The sequence below is a fragment of the Lutra lutra genome, chromosome 3 (genome assembly GCF_902655055.1).
Source record: "Lutra lutra chromosome 3, mLutLut1.2, whole genome shotgun sequence".
Classification (NCBI taxonomy): Eukaryota; Metazoa; Chordata; class Mammalia; order Carnivora; family Mustelidae; genus Lutra; species Lutra lutra.
In genome coordinates this window covers 7,901,984-7,924,741 of record NC_062280.1, presented here as the reverse complement: position 1 = coordinate 7,924,741, position 22,758 = coordinate 7,901,984, and the positions used below count along the sequence as shown (strand labels likewise).

At 36.9% G+C, this 22,758-nt stretch overlaps 1 long non-coding RNA gene across 1 annotated transcript in view; it reads right to left on the bottom strand.

The window, feature by feature from the left end:
- Window positions 1-3,662: 3,662 nt before the first annotated feature.
- LOC125095869 (uncharacterized) overlaps window positions 3,663-22,758 on the bottom strand; it is a 30,878-nt gene continuing 11,782 nt past the window's right edge. Inside the window, exons 2-3 of the long non-coding RNA XR_007125977.1 lie at window positions 9,388-9,454; window positions 3,663-3,736 (exon numbers count right to left, since the gene is read on the bottom strand). This is a non-coding gene — a long non-coding RNA (uncharacterized LOC125095869). The remainder of the gene's footprint in view (window positions 3,737-9,387; window positions 9,455-22,758) is intronic.

Sequence of the window (22,758 nt, the reverse complement as noted above, 5' to 3'; positions counted from 1 at the left end):
TTTTCAGGTCACTCAATACATGGGCTGGAGTAACACACCCAAATAAGGAATACGTTGCCCTCAAAATCTGAGGCCCATGAGGCACTCTGCTTCTTTCTCACTTACAGGAGGGTTCAGGGGATGCAACAACTTCTCCTTCACCTAAAGAGATACATCCCAACATGCCAATACCTTACAGCCCTTGAAATTTTACTGAAGTAGAAGGCCTCTGAATTTTAGTGAGATTTATTTCCCATCCTCTGACATGCAAATGTCTCGCCGATATGTCCAGAGTGGTTGGTACTTCTCACTCATTAGGTCCAATCAGCATAATACCATCAGTACAATGGACCAACATGATATTTTATGGAAGAGAAAGGTGATCAAGATCCCTGTGAACCAAATTATGGGATGCTACTACTCACTCCTAAAGTAAGACAATGGTGGCATATTGCTGGCCTTGTGGACCACTCTCCACTCACCCTTCCTGCCTCCTAACAGACACAGACAGACACAAGTGATAAATAAGTAGGCATGGTTCTTTTTTAAATGTTAGCACTCTTCACTACACAATCTTTACTCTGACAGTGTTCAACTATTTTATTTAAACACGGACACTGACATTTTATAGTGGTTCATAGCATCCCCTGAATTCGATTCTTGTAGCTCATATGATAATTAATGAGAGGAACAGCACTTTGAGTCACTCAGTTGTGTAAGAGCAGTTTGTTTTATAACTTTTTCATCTCATAAAACAAAGCTAAATTTTTCCTTACAGTTGGAAAAAAGCTTTAGACTGGAGTAAACCTGACCTAAGGCTCCAAGTTTATACGCCCAATTTTATTCCCTCTGTAAATTCATGGGACATTATGCGCATTCCCCCATGGGGTGTGAAATCTTAATCTATCAGGTGTTCATGCCTTTTCATGTAATTAAGTAGTTATTTTCAGTGGATTAAAATTTTTAGAAGGCTTTGAAAAATGTTAGTAAAAATAGCAGTCTGCTGTGTTTACATCGAGTCTTAATCCTCATTGTTCAAAGAATGTTTGTCAGTTGAAGATATAGCAAATATTAGCATTTCTACTTTGCAGGTAGAGAAGTTATGTGATGCACTTGAAGTGATACTGAAAGTCAAAAGTGGGAGGTTTTTATTTTTTACCGGAGCTTTTGTTAATTCTGTTTCTCCATTCTCCATTAACACCTTTTCCACTTTTTAATCTCTCTCATACAAATAAATCCATGGAAGTACTTTGGAGAAATAATATTAAAAAGGCAGTGGCTAAATTTTTAATTATCTTCAAAAGTGCTGTTTGAGAGCGGTGACTGTTGCTATGAGTTACCAGTTTATTCTGTTATCAGCCAATAACTGACTCTTTTTATAATACATGCTGTATCTTGCAGCCATATTTCACCAGCCTTCTTAAAATTCTATCAACTAAAACATATAATCTAAGTAAAAACAGTTACAGATACAGCTTGAAGTCAATTCCCTTGTCTCTCCCTTTTAAGGGGATCTTGTGTGCAAGATCAGTGGGGAGGGGTAGAGGGTGAGGGGGAGAGAGAGAATCTCAAGCAGATTTCCTGTGAAGGATGGAGACTGATGCAGGGCTCCATCTCATGACCCTGAGATCATGACTTGAGCTGAAATTAGGAGTTGGATGGAAACAATTGAGCTCCTATGAATCCATGCCCTATAGGGTTAACAAGGTTAAAACCAGCAAAAAGTTTAAAGTTTACTTTTCAGAGAACTGTTTACCCCTAATCAGCTATTGTGTCTTTTCAGACCCCACTAACAAACTCACTAGTTGTCACTGCAGACGTCTGGACTCAGGGTCAACTGAAAATATTCCATCCTATGAACAAGCAATTTCTTAACCCAAGATAATGAGCCCAAATCACCATCCAGTTTATATAAGCTCTTGGAGCATGCTCATAGCCCCTTCTCCTTGTCCTAAGATAATCTCACTGACGTCAGGGACTGAATTTTGCCTCATTCTGATGTTGAGCCTCTGTCTCAAAATGAATATGGGGTATATGGTACATATATATGTTTGCTCAGTGTGCATGCTCCCTCTTTCCTCATGAATGGTCACAGGTTTCTCCACCCTTTTCATCAATATGTATGTGATCTCAACCCTCATGTTTATAAAAAAAACTTGTTCTTTCCCCTCTTAGGGAGGTGGATTTGAGGCTTGTCCTTCCATCTCCTCCTTTGGCTCCCTTTCAAATAAACACTTTCCTTGGTATATACCTGATGTTTCAGTGATTGGCTTAGCTGTATGTCAAGCAGATGGACTTGGGTTCTGTTACACTTAGATTAAAAGTATACTTGTGCAATGAGTAGGATAAACAAAAATCATTTATATCTAAAAGTAGCATAGTGAAAGGGAAAATGACATTTATAAATAGATAATGTTGAAAATGAAAAGAAAAGAAAGATTATTGTCAAAGGAACAATAATTAAACTGACATTAGACTTCTGTCAGTAATAGATGCCAGAAGACAAAGGAGAGTGATATTTTAAAAGCATTGGAGCTAAAGCATCATTCCAAATTGAAAGCAAAACAGGACTCTTTTAGAAAAAGATTATATCACTTTGCTACCCATAAATTTTTCTGAAAGAACTACTAAAGGATGTGCTTCAGTAAGGACAGAAGCAAACCTAGAGAAATGCAGAGCAAGAGAGAGAAATATATAATGTGAGCTGGTTGTTCTAGTCCCAAGAAACTTATCTTTAAAAAAAAAATCAGAATTCTACAACACAAGTGGAGTTGCTTTTTGGACTGGTTACTATTCAGCTGCATTCAATTATAAATTAGCTATCAAAGAAAGCTCCTCATTATCTGGTAATTTGGAATGACTTTCATAAAACTCCCAGACCCTCCAGTAATGCCTCTCCCAACTCCATTAACTTTCTAGTATTGCAATTAATTGGGAAGATCCATTTAAAAACAGCTTGTTCATCACTTCTTGCTGAAATTTTCTGTTAAGATTGTATATGGGTGGATATAAAAAGATTAGCACTGAAATAACTCTGAAAAAATTAGGCACAATTCAATCACGTAGCCTACTAGCTTATAGCTCCCCAAATTAAAAATAAGTAACGTCAGTGTGAAAGTAGAAACACACACATACACACAAGATACACACACCACATGCAGAGGATAAAACGGTGGAGGAGGGGACAAACAATTGATCCAGAATGTAGTTAGGTTTAGTTAAGATCACAAAAAATGAATGGGGAAAAAAAGCATTGGCTCTGAGCAAAATGGTGTTTAAGAGATCAAGAAGTCTTGATACAGCACAGTACCATGATTAAACAAACAATTTTGAGCACTTCTGATGGTCTGCAACCTGTGTTAGGTGCTGAGGAGGATTTCAGAGGTGTGGAAAATAAAACCCATGGTCTCTAGAGGCAATTAATATAGTGGGGAGACAGACATACATAAACCATTTCTCTAGTGTGGTTGAAAAAGGTGCTAAGAGAACAGGAGGGAGGAGAATTAAATTCTAATTAGGGGTGATTAAGAAAGTATTTCAGAGGAAATTGGCTTAAATTAGATCTTGAAGAATGGGTAAGAATTTTATATCAGGCAATGAGGACAGGCATTCCAAGCAAAGATACATAGGTAAGGAGCATGAGGAAAATCAAGCTCAAGATCCAGCTGACTTTTCCTGCTTACCTCCTTCCCAGGACTGAGGGCTCATCTCTGTTGGGGACTTCATCAAGTTCCCAGAAACAAGCAGATAGATACATCTGAACAGAGGGGAAAATGAAGTGACCAGGAGTAAGACAACTCTTGAAAGAACGGAGGCAAGCAGAGAAATACATATGGATATCTGAAACTTCTTCTGGTGTTTTAAAAATGTTTATAAGTGTCATCATGTTGTATATATCATTCTGCAACTTTTTTCCCACTCAACTTTCTTTTTGTGACCTCTATATTTCTGTAAGCTCTGGTTCGTTTATTTTACCTTTTTGCTTACCCATGTGTCTATTTTTTTAAAGATTTATTTACTTATTTGAGAGAGAGAGAGTGAGCACCCGTGACTGGGAGTGGGGAACAGGGACAGAATCTTCAAGCAGACTCCTCACTGAGCATGGAGCCCAACATAGGCTCAGTCCCACAACCCATGAGATCATGACCAGATCTGAAACCAAGAGCTGGATGCTCAATCCACTGAGCCACTCAGGCAGTTCACCCATGTTTCTATTGATGCACCTGTAGTTTCTATTCAGTTTTTCAATATTACAAACAATATTACTTGTATTGTAGAAATAACCTTCTACCTGTCTTCTTATACACCAATGCAAGTTTTTCTAGAGACTCTACCTAGAAAGGGAATGACTGAGTCAAGATGTTTATGTATTTCCAACTTACTGGATATGGTCTTTTATTCATCTTTATTTCTTTACATCTCCCTTTCACCACCTTTCTCTTTTCTTGCTACTCATGTGGTGGGTACTTAAGAGATATTCATAATTTTCAAGGTGGAAAGAAGAGAGAAATTTGCTGGGACCTAAGGGTAATGAGGACTAAAATAAAATAAAAAAAGAGAAGTAAGACTGGCTTATCAAAACAAACAAACAAACAAAAAACCAAAAAAACCCACAATAAAATCTTGCCATTTGCAACAATGTGGCTGGAACTAGAAGGTATTATGCTAAGCAAAATAAGTCAATCAGAGAAAGACAATTATCATATGATATCTCTCTGATGTGAGAAATTTGAGAGAGGGCGGGGGGTTCGTAGGGGGAAGGGAGGGAAAAATGTAACAAAATGGGACCTGGGAGGGAGACAAACCATAAGAAACTCTTAAACTCAGGAAACAAACTGAGGGTTGCTGGAAGGGATGGGGTGGGGGAGGTGGGTAGGAGGGTTAGGGTGGCTGGGTGATGAACATCGGGGAGGGTATGTGCTATGGTGAGTGCTGTGAATGTGTAAGACTAATTATTCACAGACCTGTACCCCTGAAACAAATAATACATTATACGTTAAAAAAAACTTTTTTTTTCCTCCAATGCTCAAAAAAAAAAAAAAAAAGAAGTAAGACTGGCTTTAATGGATGGTCATTTGGCACTTGGAACACTGGGCCTTAGTCATTCAAGTAGCTGGTAGACTAGTGTTGGGGATAGACTTGGAGGCGGGGAGCATGGCTCTCCCTGAGAGGTTGGTGAGTGTCCTTGGGCTGGAGCCATGATCAGTGGAGCGTGCATGTTCATGCTCAAGGGCCCAAGTCAAACCTGGCTCTCTTCAGGCTCTCTGAGTCTTAATCTTTGGCTTAAAAAAGGAGGTGGCAATAAAAGTGATAATAATAATTCTGGATGCTGTGAAGATTTAACAAGAAAAAGTGTATGAAGTGCTTCATACATGTACATTATTTACAAGTATTTAAATATGTTCTTATTGTGATCCTTTGCCTTTTTTTTCTGTCTTTTCAGTGTCAGTCTCATAGATGTCATGCTATTAGTCTTTTTTTTTTTAAAAGATTTTATTTATTGATTGGAGACAGAGGGAGAGAGCATGAGCAGAGGGCGAGGGACAAACAGACTCCCCGTTGAGTGGGGAGCTTGAGCGGAGCTCAACCAACATCATGACCTGAGCTAAATTCGGACGCTTAACCATTGGAGCCGCCCAGGTGCCTCTGCTATTAGTCTTCTTAACATAATGTTTGTTTTCCTCTGAGTGCACCTTAAGTGTGGAACACAGAACTGATCAATATACTCCAGGATTTGACCAACCATGTAGAGTGGGCCAAAATATCAATTTCCCAGTTTTGGATACTACATGTAATAATGCATTTTAATACCAGAGCTATTTTGGCAGCCACTCCCAGTGTTGACTCAAATTGGGTTAAAAAAAAAAACAACACAACTAAAAATTCCTAAGTGTCTTTGATACATCCTGCTGTTAAACTAGATTTTTTCTATACTATAATTAGGTATTTCTTTTTAAAACTTGATTGTAATTTATCCCCCACTTATTTCTATTAAACTTCGTTTTATTCAACTTGGACTTCTTGAGTTGTGGTTCTGACTCTGTTCTTTAATATGTATATTATTTTTCTTTTTCTAAAACAAACTCCTCAGGATCATTATGTTTTATTCACTTAGGGACAAGCATGGAAAGAAATGATTTATCTTGTTTTCGTCTTCTTTATATTTTTTTAAAGATTTCATTTATTTATTAAAAAAAAAAGTTTTTATTTATTTATTTTACAGAGAGAGTGAGAGACAGTGTGAGCAGGTGGGTAGAGGCAGTGAGAGGGAGAAACAGACTCCCTGCCGAGTAGGGAACCTTATTCAGGGCTCTACATGGGCTCGATCCCAGCACTCTGGGATCATGACCTGAGCTGAAGGTAGACAACTGACTGAGCCATCCAGGTGGCCCATTGTTTTCTTTCTTTCCACCTCAGAGTCTTTCCTCCAGCTCTTCTCTCCTCCTTCAGATGTCTCCATAGCCAACCCCTTACTTACAGCTGCTATTTCACCTTCCCAACAAGGCTTTCCTGACCACCCTGCTTAATACTGTAGCCTGCATCCTCTGCTGACGTTCCCCACCCCCATTTTGTTTCATAGCACTTAAAACCATCTAATACAATATGTTTTATTTTATATTAATTATCATTACTGTCTATCCCCGTGCTCCATGAATACAGGAATCTGCTTTGTTTACTGATGGATCCCAAGTTTCTAAAACAGTATTGAACACATTGTAGGCAATCAATAAATATTAATTGGATAAAATGAATATATTTCAGGCCAGTATTGATTGTGATAAATCGATTTAGAGGCTTCTTGAGCCATATTGCTAGTGATAGTGCCCAGGCCTCTTGGATTCCCACAATCCATGGATCATCAGTTTTTAGTTTTTGATATATTGATAATTTGCCCTTTTTCACAGATATTTTGGGGAGAAGCTGAGAAAGGCTGAATCAGGGAATGTTAGATGCCATTTTATACCAGATATGTCAGATAGTCTTTAAATGTGATAAATCTCCAACCAAGTCATTGATAAAAATATTGATTAGCAGAAGCCAAAGATAGAGCCCTGAAGTACAGCTCCTATGATCTTCCCCTAGTCATTAATCTTTACTCTTTTGTACAGCCACTTATCCAGTTGGTGTTCACCTGATAGAACCATCTTTTATCCTGTGTTTCTCTCTGTGAGTCACACAGATATGATGGTTAAAGTTGGTAAATACGAGATGCCAGACAAATAACAGTAACAATAAAGGCTACGGTATATGGGGTACTTCCTGTCTGCTGGGCACCATGCTGGGTTTATTATGCACCATATTTTATTTAATGGATTTATTCCACTTCTTTTCCTTTTTTTAAATGAGTGAGATCATAAAACTAGTAAGTGATGCAATGAGTATTTGACCCCAGACAGTCTGACTCCAGAGTCTAATCACTGACCCTATTACATTGGCTTCCCTGACATGCATATTCTATGTGAATGTCCCTCACTCAACAGCGTAATTATTCTGACATCAAATATCTTTTGGAAAGTCTACGATGTGCCAAGATGTGCACTAGGAAGGAGGGAGACAAATAGGAATATGATTTGAATTCCCTGCAGAAACTAAAAAGAAATTTAGAATTATGGAGTACGCTGCACGAATCTTACATCTATCTGCTGCAGTTATTTTGTTTTTCCCTTTTTTTTGTTGTTGATAATTAGTGATGTCTTTCCCTTTATGCTAATTTGATACTTGGTTCCAAAAACCTTTTGGCAGCCAAGAGGCACAAAAATCCAGGGGATAAATACACTTCTCCTCAGAGGTTTCTAAAAAGCAGAAACTGGGGACACTTTCTTGATGGAACCTGCTTATTTATGGTCCCACATAAATGCCAATCGCTTGAACCCTGAGAGGAGCAGAGCTGTGCTTGAACAGATACCCCGGACCTGCTGCCAACGTGCCGCTTTGATCTTCTGAGTCTTTTACTAAGTTCTCATGTGATCTCATCGCACTGCCCCTTAGCTGAAAGCAATTTTCATGTTTTATATTTAAGCCTTTTGAGGCACTGAGCCAGGTGGTGAATTAATTACATTTGGAGGTTGAGAAAAGATCCCAACTTTGTTGTTAAATTCAGCTAAAGTTAGAAACTTTTTTTGAAAGCTGCATTAATACCATTTAGCTTTTATTTCATAAAAAATCTATTTCAAAGGCAGTGCTTGGTTTAATGGCTGATTTTAAATGTTTTACATAAGGATTATTATAATCATAGGTAAAAAAATATGAAGGTTTTTTTTTAAACTCAATCAGCGTCTTTTTGAGGCAGTGACAAATTTTAGTGGAGGTGATATGGCTCTGAGGTCTTCTTTTTGGAGGTAAAGGGGGAAAGTCTAGTTTGAGGTTATAGAATTTATACAGAGTGTTACTTCAACACACTGAACAATCTGGAGAGCATACAGTGCCAATAGCATTTTTCTGAGAGGGCGGGGTGGGGGACTTAAGAGAGCTCTGAACTTGAAGTCAGAATAGCAGTTCTAAATCTTTATTCCAGCACTTAACTTGAAATCTTATCTTGGCAAACTCCTTAACATCACTGACTCTCAGTCTCTTTACTTATACAATGGGAATAATGGTATTTTCTCATTATTGTTCTAGGATCCACTGAAATAAAGTTAATAAGTTGTCTGTAATGGAGTAGGTACTTAAACTGCTACAGGTATTTGAGCCTGCGACACTCAAAATACACTACAAATTACCATGGTTCTTGATACCCTGAACACTATTTTGCTGCTGGAAAGTAGGAGAGCATTACCCTCCTTCAGAAATGGAGAAACCCTATTTTAAATGACCTGAACCTCATCATTTGGAAAGAGGCAGAGAACCCCGTTTTCTGACAAATACCTTTCTTCTGAGTTCCTGTTCAATAGCAAGCAATACAGTAGTAAAAGGAAAGGCCTCTTTTAAATCAAGTAGAATATATCTTCCTTGAGTGATTGAATGCAAACCTTGACTATGTAAGCATTTTCAGGAGAAGGTCATTGTCTATAGAATTAATTTTCATTCTTGGCTCAACAATCCCTACTGGCCGTCAGAGCTTGGTGAAAACCCCATCTGTTTAGTTAGGGACTGGCCTGATTGATGAGGGATTGACAGGAGTTGGAGGATAAATCCTGGCATCTAGGGATAAATTATTTAAGTTTCCTTTCATTCTGGGTAGAAACTAAGTCTCCTTCAAGACATATAATATAAAGTAGAAAGTGAAAACTTTCGTCTGAATATAGTAAATAATGAAAGCCCTCATGTATCCTATACATAATAGATGCTCAATGAACTTTGTTAATTTTGTGATTTAAAATTTTTTTCTTTCTTGAAATTATTCAGATAGCTTTCATTTAATACATATAGGTCCAGTATACACTAAGCTTTATAACTTCACTTTCTTACCGTTCTGTGTTTTATTTACTCTATCTTCACATACATCAGCCAAGCCTGGTTTTGTATAGTTTTCATTCTAAAAATATATATAATATTTACATCAGATTTATATTTTTAAACTATTCACATTCCACTCTGTGAGATGCTAAAATAAACTATCCCCTATTATCCCCAAGCCCATCCTTCAAGAATTGCTGGAGGTGTTTTGAGTTTATCATTAGTTCATATATGAACTCATTTCATATCTCACATTGCCAATGTAGTTAATATATCTTTTATGAATTACTGTTAGCAAGTGATTCCATGACAAAGAGTTATACTGAGAGCACAGTCTAACATGTAAGGCCATCTATGTTTTAAATGATAAATATTCCAAAATTTAAATATACTAAAAACCAATAATCATCTAAAAATACATAAAATTACTTGATTTTAAAGAAAGCCTACAATATACAAAATTAACAATTTGTTTCATTTCTTCTTAAAACCTGTGAGAAAATTGCAGTAAACTATGTTGTATTTGATCATTTCAACATGTCAACATCATATACCAAAAAATAATAGATACAGTAAAATGTTATTTAACAAGCATTTATTTGGGATCAGTAAAAGTAAGGAATCCTGCAAAATATTGAAGAAAAAAGCAATGACAGAGGTCCTACATTAACAGTGGCTGTCAGTCCAATGGGAAAGATCAGACACGAAGGGAAATAATCTAAATATGAGGTAAAAAGTGGTAAGTTTACAACAAAGTGTTACTGGAGCTCAAGGAAAGAAGGATTTCTTTTTTTCCTTATGGAAGGAAGGAGTGGGGGGCGGAGATTAAAGACTCAATGGAGGTTTTGTCTTCTGTGGTGGCCCACCAAAAAAGAAACAGAGTAGGAAATGTTAGTCATGAGCCTCTCCACCCATTGTGTACTCACCCATCTATCAGTCACCACTAAGCTTACTTCTTTTCCTTAGAGGCCAAACTTCGTCATATTCCCCAAAACCTGCCACACACTGCCATGCCCTTGTATTTTGGTACAGAATTATTTCTTTTCTTGGAATACCTTTTCTCCCCATTATTCTTTGCAAACTCTCACTCTTCCTTCAAGACCATCTAGAACTCTGCCTCCTCCTTCTCCAGTCTCTCAAACCTTGTCACTACTTCCTCCGTTCCTTTACAAATTTTGTACACTCTCTATTATAAAACTTAATCTGTTTTGGCATCAGTTTCTTCATCTCTGTTGGGAGCTTCAAGAAACATGACTTATTTTATGTAACTACTGCTTATCACAATGTTTGGCACTGAGAAAATAATACATGTTATTTGAATAGATGAATGGGAGAATGTGTAAAACATGTTGAGTGTGTTATATTATTTTGGTGCTAATTTACATGTCCTGATGAAAAATGATGTTGAGCATCTTTACATGTGCCTACTGGTCATTTACATATTTATTTTTGTAAAGTGTCTATTTAAATTTTGCCAATTAAAAATTTTTGTTGACTTGGGTTGTATGAGTTTTCTATACTTTCTGGTTTCTTGGGATTTTGACTTAGTTATGGTGATTAATCAGATTGCAACCATGGTCACTTCCTTACTTCCCAGAGGTGGTAGATTGTGAAATAAATATGTCCCAAAATTTCTCCTTTCCTAGGGAGTGATATTGCCATTCATCCAATCAAGAGATAGAGTCTACTTCTTCATCTTGAATTTTAGTGGGCCTGGTGACTTACTTACTTTCTATCTTTCTTTTTAAAGATTTTATTTACTTATTTGACAGAGAGAGTGAGAGAGCACAGGGGTAGCAGCAGAGAGAGAGGGAAAAGCAGGCTGGCTCCTGCTGAGCGGGGAGCCTGGTGTGGGGTTCGATCTGGGATCATGACCTAAGCCAAAGACAGATCCTTAACCAACTGAGCCACCCAGGCGGCCAGCCTTGTGATTTTCTACATTCCAAGAGAATGTAGCAAAAGTGACATTGGAATGACTGCCGAGCCAGGGCATCAAGAAGCCTCACTTCCACCAATTTCACCCTTTTGAATCCAGCTGCTGTGTGGAAAAGTCAAATCTTTGATGTAGTCCAGTTCTATCTCCTAGAGGATGGAGAGAGAAGTTTAGCTCTCCTAGCTAAGACTGCCAGAAGACATTCCCAGTCAACCTACAGAATCGTAACAAATTCCCAAGTAGTGGTTTGGAAGCCACTGAGTTTTTAGGTGCTTTATCACAAATCCATGGGTAATGGATACACTGGGATTTAAATACACTCAAGAAGTTTCATTTATTGGGGTGGGTTTGGGCAAAATTAATGCTAAAGCATTTGTTAATGTAAAAAAAAACCAGATTGAATGGAAACTGAAACCTGTCTTATGACCAATGTTATTTGACTTATCCACCCTATAGAGTATACTGGGAGAGGAAGAACATACAATTTCATGATTTTAGGTAGTGTACAGACAATTGTAAGGTGCTATATTCTTCTTTTTCTTTTTTTTTTTAAGATTTTATTTGAGAGAGAGAGAGAACAAACAGGGGGAGGGGCAAAGGGTGAGGGAGAGGGACAAGCTGACTCCCCACTGAGCCTGGAGCCTGGGGTTTGGAGCCTGGAGCCCGACACAGGGCTCCATCCCAGGACCCCGAGATTGTGTCCTGAGTTGAAGTCAGATGCTTAACCAACTGAGCCACCCAGGTGCCTTCGAAGGTGCTATATTCTAATCTCAGAGTAGCATTTGGGATGTTCTTTTGTGGAAAAAAAGTGAATAAATTAAAAATTTGTACCATATATATAGTGGTACAAAGAATATAGTATTCTTAGAAGCAGTCCTAAGTATTATCAAAACACAAAAATATTCATATAGATGCCAAATAAAATAAATTTTTCAAAGCCTCAAATGTTCTGACAAGTGATAATTCTCCTTTACACAATCTACAAAATTTATTAAGTAGATTTGCACACAATACAAGTAAGTATGCTACCCTTGGGAGATAGAAATTTTGATAGAGTAAATTGTAAGTAGAACCTCAAACATTTGATTGGATGAGCTATTATTTTTCCATGGGCCTTTCCTCTACTTGCTAACTCTATCATATTTAAATCTTATACATTTAAAAAATAGAAAATAGAGAAATGTTACTAAAAACATTTTTGAGTAAAGATGCAGAACTTTAAACATATATTCAAAGCATTTATCTAGGAAAATAGCCCCCCCCCCCCGTGAATTACTGGTTACATTACAGAGGTATTCCAAATATTATCTGTGGAAATTCATTTAGTACGAAATTATGTTTCCCACCTACTAGACAATTAGAACCTAGTGCATGCATGGAGGAGGCTGGGAGGAAATTATCTATCAAGAATATCTCAAGGCAGTTGGCAAATATCCAGATTTTGGAGGAACCTAGTTAGTGCCCTGTTCTAACTATTGCAAAAGTAATTTTCTTTCTGAAATGGAAAATTAATGTAATGTTCCTGAAGGGAAACATTTAATAATAATCAAGTCAAGGCATAAGGCACCTGATTCCCTTCTGTGACCTTAGTCCTAATGTATTAGTAACCCTGAGGCTCTGCTCTTAACTAGATTGTGGTTCAGAGACTAAATCACTCAACTGTGAAGTTCTGATATTCTCCTTGCCCTTATTTCATATGATAATCAGTGTTGAGCTGATGGATATTGCTAAAAAGCACAATAAACTTTTCCCCAATTTTTTTTTTTTTTTACCAAAACTATGGTCCAATAACGTTACTCCATACTAAAAGAAAGAAAACACTTTAATGAATTATGTTAAGATCATATTCTGGCTAATAAACTTTAATATATTTAAATCATCACAATTAATTAAATACCAAAACAGAGATAGAGAATATAGTTTGACATTTCATAAGAATGCTGTTTTGCAATAAAATACTACACCAATAGTAAAGGGAACAAATATAATTATAAATAAGTATATTAGATATTCAGAAAATTCAGTCACATTATTTTAAAATCACTACTAGAAATGGCACTTAATAGAACTGAATAAAACAAATAGCCCTTAATGGAAAAGTTGACATGTTTCAACTGAAGATATCTTAACAGCTAATTTTATCCTTAATTTGTTACTTTTTGAGTTCCAGTTCTATGGAATATGGAAATCACCTGTTCCAACTTTCTACCTATGAAGGAATCTCTTCCACAGCATTAAAAAGAAATTTTATTTATTTATTTGAGAAAGAGAAAAAGAGAGAGCACACGGCAGGGAGAGGAGCAGATGGTGAGAGACAAGCAGACTCCCACTGAGGGGGGAGCTCTATGTGGAGCTTGATTAGTGGACCCTGAGATCATGACCTGAGCTAAAGTCAAATGCCCAACAGAATGAGCCACCCAGCCTCCCTTACAGCATTCTTGTCAGAGTACTCATGTAATCTGAAATACGTTCACAGGCAAGAGAACTCAAGGATCCACTTCTTTATATTACCGGATCCTTAACTGTTTGACAATTTAAATTTGCACCAGATTTTCCTACCAGAAGTCCTGGTTGTTCCTAACAGAGCAGATTCCTCTTACACAACATAGCCCTTCAAATACTTGTCAGCAACTATATGGCACGAGCAGATTTGTCTTTTAGAGAGATCACTTTGGTTGCAAGGTGGAGTAAACTGAAAGGAATAAGCTGAAAGAAATTTAAAAAGAAACTAGACTGACAAATTATAAGAAAGGGGGGAAAAAAGAACAAGTTCTGGCTTCACATTCACAGGATGTCCAGTACACTATTGGGAATTTTATTTATGGTTGAGATGATAATGAAATTGGCCAACAATTTTGGAAATGATTTTAAAATTATATTCCCACTACACACAAACACACTAAAATGAACTAGAGACTAATTAAAGATTAAAAAAAAATATGAAACCATTAACATACGAGAAAAATTCTAGGACAATTAAAAAAAAATTCCTGGAATGGAAAAGCCTATCTTAGCATTATATCAAAACCAAAAATATATATAAGAAAAGGGTTTTAATCTAATCATTTAGCAAATGTGAATCTTAGACTTCAAATTTGAATATATAGTCAACAAGACATTATTTCCTTTAATTTCAACCTTCTAGCAGGTTATCAGAAAGTTCCAACCTTATTACAACTGAGGCCTTCTTCTATTCCTCAAGGTTGCATCAAAATCAGAGAAGCTTACGTGGTAGGTAGAAAATTAGGTGGGTTGGAGGGGGATGATGGGATGCAAATGTCAAACATGCTTTTATTTTCCATGGAATGTCTCATGATGCCATTATCAATATTCAAGTTTATGTTTTGTCCTTGAAGTTGGGTAGCTCTCTCTGGCTTCTGTCTCATACAGGGATTTAGGGAACTAGCTGCCTCTGCCTGGATGCACATTCAACATTCTCTGGAATCCTGCCACTTCCCCAGCACGAAAACTGAGGCAGCTCTGAAACCAGATGTCTTGTCTCCAAAAATCTCTTTGTAGTGGTGGAGAAACCCCCACTCTACCTCTTGTGTTTCTACTCGGCTTCTTCTCTCCTACCTGACCTCCCTCTTTTTCTGCTATAACAGGCTTTGACAGTGCATTTCAAATCACTCAAATTATTAATAGTTGCAAAAAAGTTAATATTTCCTTAGGGACAAGGAAGAATTGGTCTTAAATTCTCTTAGGAAAAAAAAATTTGAAGAAAGGGAGGAAAAGTAGAAGATTGGCTTTCCATTTCAAACAGTTTTTGCATTCAAATCATACCTACAAAAAATTTTCAAACTTCTGTATAGGAAAAAATCATGTGAAAAAAGCCTTGGAAAAAAGCCTGGGGAAATTATTACAATGTATATGATAAACAGAGTTTTTACAAATCAAAATGCAAAAGACAGTATTCCATAAAAAGCTGGCGAAGAACACAAACAAGCAATCTAGAGGAAAAAATATAAATTATCATATTTTATATTTATGAAAGGTTTCTTATCATATTTTATATTTATGAAAGATTTCTTACCCTTACTAGAAATTTTAGAAATGCAAACTAAAGTAACAACCACCATTTCATACCAACCATATTGGCTTTTTAAAAAAAATGTCAGTCTCAATATTCAAGGCAAGGACTATGATGAGACAAGTTACTTGCCTCAGGAACAAAAAATTCAGTAATCAGAATAAATAAATTTTGATGGAAATTAATGAAAAAAATCTATGATGAACAAAATGTCAAAGTTTTAAATAAAGGCAGGATTCAGCCCTGCATTTTATCTGACCTTAATCCTGGCCCTGCCAATAATGGTAAATATCAGGAGAAATCACACTCATCCCTACTACAAAAGGCCTACAGATTGGTGGGCAATTTGGCAATATATATTCACAATTGAAATATGCATAGCCCTTGACATAAAAATTCTACTTCCGGGAATTTTTTATAATGAAGCAATATGATAAATAAATAAAGGTATCTGTACACAAATGCTCACTTAAACATTGTTTAAAGGAGCAAAACATAGAAAAGTGATAATTATCCAGATAAGTTATGCCATATCTCCTTACTTTGTCATACTACTGACAATTGAAAATGACGTGGGTATATATACTTTTACTTAGAAACTTGAGGCATGCTATAGAAGTAACTGGAAAAAAGGAGCTTTCGTTCTTTGTAGACAAATAGTAAAAAAAATAAGTTTAGGTTTATACACACACACACACACACACACACACACACACTACTCATCCATTCATCTATTTATCTACGTATGAAGGAAAATTTAGAAAGATAAACCTGAAGTGTTCACAGTGGTTTTCTCTGAGAGGGCAGAATAGAATTCTGGGTCTAATTTTTTCCTAACATCCTGACTGATGAATGTTTTTCCCTGATTCCTAAAGTTGTTTCTACCAAGTTGGAGGAAGAGTGAGAACTGAGCCAAGAGAGTTTGCATCAAGGGAATAATTATAATAACCAAATTCCCATATCAGGAGAAAAAAGTCTAAAAGCTGTTCAGCTCACTTATTGCCTCTCTGAGAAGATGGCATCTGAAAAAAAATCTACGGAGGAACTGTAGCCCTTTTAGTCCCCAGGACTTTTCCATAAGTCTTCTTCTTTCCTTTTCTTTGGAACAAATGCATTTTCTAGTTCTGGATTTCACTTTGATTTTCCCTGGAATGCTGCAAAAATGCCACCCCAATTCTAAAGAAAGGGGGATTTCTTATGATTAAGGTGTCCCATGCTTATAGCTAAGGATTCTCCCATGCCAGTTCTTCAACCACAGTGGAGCACAGGAAAGGAAAATAAGCCAGCACCATGCATTAGAGCATAGTGTCATGGGAGCTGGAGGAGAAAGTTTCAACAAATTGCTGAGCAAGGCCACATTCTGCAAAAATGTAAAGACGTGCAGACTAAGTCTTGATTGTTGGATTATGGAACTGAAGATCATTGGTCACTTTCAAGGGTACATATAGAAGTAAAATGTCAGGAGTCATCATGAAAGGATGTAAGAACAAGGACAATGGGGTAAGAATATGCTAAGAAGCTTTGGAAAGCATAATTTAAGTGAGAAGTGGTGGGAAGAGATGGACTTGCTTGACAAGATAGAGAAAAAAAAAACTATCAACATTTAAAAAGACTAGAGGGAGGAATATGTATTATAATGATGAATTACAGTGGAGGTACAAAATTAAACGAAAATAGTCTGGGGGATGTAGGACCTACTAGGATCTGAAACAAAATGTAAATGTGTGCACCAAACCCCTGGGATCTTTCTAGTAGCTAGATCTTGATTCTTAGTTCCAGCATGGGCCCTGAAATTCTACATTTTGAGTGAGCTCTGAGGTGATGCTGGTGCTTTATCTCCTCAGACTACACTTAGAGAAGCATAAAGTCCAGACCCAGTGCTAAGCCTTGAAAGGAAAGACACCTCTTTCTCTGGGATGCCATCAAGGAAAGGGACATGCTAGTAGAGAAATCAAATCTGAGATGGCGAGAGATGAGGGAGTTTATACTAAATGACTTTAAGCTCCTTCATAAAGAACTGGTGAGCTCATTTGTTGGGAATGAGTGTGGAGAAATGAGGGCTTGGAAATGGTGGGGAAGTTTTGGAAGAACTGTTGTAAGACGCTTATTAGGAGATCCGGAAGAGATGAACTGTGTTTTTGGTGAGGTGCATTAATAACATAATTAAACCATGGAATGAAGTGTGGGCTTTAGGTAAAGGAAGTAAAGATGACTTTCCCCAATTAAAATTAATGAGATAAATTTCACCTGTGGTGGCCACAGTGCGCTTGCTAATAACTGCCTTAAAAGGCTCAGGAATGCAGTTCACCCCATCACTTACACGTTTGAAGCAGCCTACCCAACCCAACTGTTTCGATCTTTTCTGCTTACCTAATATTCAGCAATGAATAATATAAAAAATACAGCCTCTAGCTGTAATCAGGCTGCCAAGGAACAAACAACCAAAACCATGTGGAAAAATGAGAGTCTCCAGAATCTTTAATATAGGGGCAAAGAGCAGTTTTAAATTTATCCAAGTTAATTTTTCTATAAGCAATTGTCCTTGTTGGCATTTACAGAGCATGTGAGCCCGACAATAATCCTTCAGGAGCAAATGGCCTAGGAATCCCTAATGACCTGAAGGTCTCCTCATGCTGGCTTGGCTCCGGGGTGCCTCATTTCAAAAACCACTTCCCCTGTCTTCCTTGCTCGCACAGCCCTCCATTGCTCTACACCCAGGACGCATTCTCAGATGCGGCCATGGAGTTTGGTTCCAAGTGTGAAATGAACATTGTGAGAAATGAACCTCCCTTATGTGTTATTCGTTCATTAAAGATGGAACAAAAAAGGAGAAAATAAATCGCAAGGAGTCCCTTAGCTGCCTTCTGTAGTCACAACGTTCTGAGTTGGCTCTTGAAACATGGAAAGGTGAATGTGGAAGAGCTGAAAATGGACCAGCTTGCCACAGTGTTTGGAAGCAGAATCACAGCCTCCCGGTCTCCCCTGCCCTATTCTAGCTGTAGCGCAGCTCCCAGTCCCAATGATTTTACACTGGGATCAGTCCCTCATTATTAGTAATTTCCCGCACTATGAAGTTCCCTGCTTTTCTCATCTTCTGATTATTTCTACCAGACTCATTCCCAAAACTCATCTGCCATATTCCTCACCAGTCATTTTCCTCTTCACTAAATTATCCTAGTGATTCCCCTCAGATTACCAATCATCTCTCTGTTTTATAGTTATTTACATATCTTATCACCTATATTAAACTATTAGCTTCTCAAGAACAGAATTCATAGCTTACTTTGTTTCATATCCCCCTCTACATCTAATTTTATTGTCAAAGGTTTTATCTGTAAGATTATTTATAAAGGAGTAATCCAGTTAGAGATTGACATGAAGCTAAAATAAATGTTAATTATGAAAACATGTTTCTATTTCAGTTCTGGAATTCTGGAATTCTGTAATTCACACTCAAGGATACTATCTCAGTTTTCCCTATATCCTTCTATATTTTAACTTCTAATTGCGTGTAAAGTATGTGATATGCATTCCAAAAGACATTTGCAAGGGAGCTAATCAGACCTACCTAGTATACTTTTGATTAGATTCTGTCTCATAGACCCAAATGAAAAGTATTAAACATTATAGCACCAATTTCCCCCACATCCTCAAATTACAGAGTGCAGAGATGAAGGAAAATGTTATAAATTTAAGGACAATAAGAACATGCAGGAAAAAAAAATCATCCAGGTTTTTACAATCTTTTTGGATTTAGTAAAAACATTCAGTGCATTTTGATAAACATAGTGAATACCATTTTGAATTTTATATGCAGGCATGCCTCATTTTATCATGCTCTGCTTTATTGTGCATCACAGATACTGCATTCTTTACAAATTGAAGGTCTGTAGCAACCCTCTATCAGTGTCATTTTTCCAACAGCATTTGCTCACTTCATGTCTCTGTCACATTTTTAAAAAAAGATTATTTATTCATTTATTTGACAGATAGAGGTCACAAGTAGACAGAGAGGCAGGCAGAGAGAGAGGAGGAAGCAGGCTCCCTGCTGAGCAGAGAGCCCAATATGGGGCTTCATCCCAGGACCCTGGGGATCATGACCTGAGCTGAGAGCAGAAGCTTTAACCCACTGAGCCACCCAGGCGCCCCATCTGTGTCACATTTTGATAATTCTCACAGTATTTAAAAATTTTCATTATTATTGTATTTGTTATGATGACCTGCATTCAGTGATCTTTGATGTTACCATTATAATTGTTTTGGGGCATCATGAACTGCATTCACATAAGACAGTGAACTTAAAGGGTAAATGTGTGTTCTGGCTCTTCCCCCACCTCTCTCCCTCTCCTCAGGCCTCCCAATTCCCTGAGACACAACAACATTGAAATTAGGTCAATTAAGAACCTACAAGGGCCTCAAAGTGTTCAAGTGAAAGGAAGAGTCATAAATATCTCACTGTAAGTAAAAAGCTAGAAATGACTAAGCTTACTGATAAAGTCATGTCAAAAGCCAAGACCCGCTGAAAGCTAGGCCTCTTGAACTAGCTGGCAAAGTTGTGAATGGAAAGGAAAGGTTCTTGAAGAAAACTGAAAGTGCTCCTCTGGTGAACATATGAAAGATAAGAAAGTGAAACAGCTTTATTGTTGATACGGAGAAAGTTTTAGAGTTCTGGTTGGAAGATCAAACCAGCCAAAATATTCTCCTAAACCAAAGCCTAACCCAGAGTAAGACCCTCACTCTCTTCAATTCTCTGAGGGCTGAGAGAGGTCAGGAAGCTGCAGAAGAGAAGTTGGAAGCTAGCAGAGGTTGGTTCCTGAGGTTTAAGGAAAGAAGCCATCTCTGTAACATAAAAGTACAAGGCAAAGCAGCAAGTGCTGGTGCAGAAGCTACAGCAAGTTCTCCAGATCTAGTTAAGATCATCAGTGAAGGTGGCACACTAAACAGATGTTCAATGTAGACGAAACAGCCTTCTATTGGAAGAGGTGCCATCTAGGATTCTCAAAACTAGAGAGGAAAAGTTAATGCCTGATTTTAAAACTTCGAAGGACAGGCTGACTCTCTTGTTAGGGGCTAAGGCAACGTGTGACTTCAAGTTGAATCCATTGCTCACTGACCTTTCCAAAAATCCTAGGACCCATAGGAATTATGCTAAATCTATTCTGCCTGTGCTCCATAAATGGAACAGCAACATCTGAATGTCAACACTTCTGTTTATAACATGGTTTACTGAATATTTCAAGCACACTGTTGAGACCTACTGCTCAGAAAGAAAGATAAAGATTCCTCTCAAAATATTACTGCTCATTGACAATGTATGCATTCACCCAAGAGCTCTGATGGAGATATACGTTAACACATGCCTGCTAGCACAACATTCATTCTGTAGCCCATAGATCAAGGAGTAATTTCAAATTTCAAGTCTTATTATTTAAGAAATATATATATATGTACCTATAGCTGCCATTAATAGTGATTCCTCAAATGAATCTGGGCAAAGTAAATTGAAAACCACCTGGAAAGGATTCCTCATTCTATATGTCATTAAGAACATTCATAATTTTCAAGAAGAGGGAAGAGGTGACAATATCAATATTAATAAGTGTTTGAAAGACATTGACTCCATCCAATCCTCATGGTTGACTTTGAGGGGTTTGAGACCTCAATGGAGGAAGTAACTGCCGATGTGCTGGAAATAGTAAGAGAGCTAGAATTAGAAGTGGAGCTTGAAGATGGGACTGAAATGCTGTAATCTCACAATAAAACTTGAATGGATGGGGAGTTGCTCCTTATGGATGAGCAAAGAAAGTTGTTTCTTGAGAAGGAATCTACTCCTAGTGAAGATGTTGATATGACAACAAAGGATTTAGAATATTACATAAATTATTTGATGAAGCAGTGGCAAGGTTTGAGAGGACTGACTCCAATTTTGAAAGAAGTTCTGTGGGCAAAATGGTATTAAACAGCATTGTATGCAGCCATCAACAACAAGGCAAGATTTCCCACCGGCAAAAAGATGTCAACTCGCTGGAAACTCAGACGGTGATTCGCACTTTTAAGCAATAAAGTATTTTTAAATTAAGGTATGTAGATGTTTTTTAGACATACTGGTATTGTACAGTTAATAGAGTTAACATAACTTTTATATGCACCAGGAAATGAAAAAAGTTCATTAGATTTGCTTTATTGCAATATTTGCTTTAATGCCATGATCTGGAGCCGAACCAGCAGTGTCTCTGAGGTATGTCTGTATATTATATAGAAAATAATTTTTAAAAATGTAGAATTGACAGGACAGTTTGGGGTGAGAACAGTAATAAGCTCATTTGCCAGAAAGTTCTAGAATAATTAATATAGTCTATTACCAGCAACTTTCCAATATAACAGACTCAATAAAATTTTCAAAATGATCTAAAGCCTTTTATTTCATATGTTAGTATCACCTTACCACTCTACTGTATCAATAGTGGTGTGTCATTCTTTCATCACAGCTGAAAACATTGGTAATTAATCTCAAAAATTTCTGCTCTACTTTTTATAAATCAGTTCTAGTTTCTTGCCAATAAGCATAAGGTTTTCTTCAATGTATTAAAATACTACTGCTTTATAATAAGTAACATTTGAATTAAATTCAAACACAGTATAGCCCCATTCCTAAAGACATGCAAGTTTAAAAGTATACAGTTGGCTAGATATTTTCCCAATAGAACATACTAAATAAGTTTCACAGCATGCAATTTTTAATATATGGCATGTTGCTCCTAAAATGTTTTGAAAATCACTTCTCTGACACGGGTAAAATGTGTCTTCAATAATTATCTGTTATATGCCCGAAATTAGGGAATTTGTCTTGTACTATATGAATGGAATCAGGGTGGACTTATTTATGATAGTTAAAATTGGAACTTGTAATTAAAAAATATGTTGTGTCCTCAACCAGAAAAATCAAAGACCATTTGCTGATTTGGGATTCTTTTGTGGACATATTATATACTGCATAAAATTTCTAACCTCAAAGTGTGGTGTGTTCATTGGTCTGTTGAAAAGTATTATAAACACCAGAGAGGGGAAAGAAAACCCACCCAAATTATTTTAAATGCTATAGTTATTACTTTTCTCCATTGTTTCACATCTTTTGGTCTAAATTATCTTGGTATGATTAGGAGAGTTAGTCTAAGACTGTGATAACAAAAAAAAAATGATTTTTGTGAGCCAGATCTGACTGAAATATTCTAATTATTACTGTATAAAGTCAGCATGTGAGTTTTTAAAAGTAATCTGGAATAACAATCTTAAGTACTTTTGCAGAGAGCATTAGGGGAGTAGAATTTGTCTTTTTCAAATTATTTTCTGATATATAGTCATCATGGAGACCTTGAGCTGTGCAGACAGTAACATTATCTTTTTGCTATAAGTGTTACAT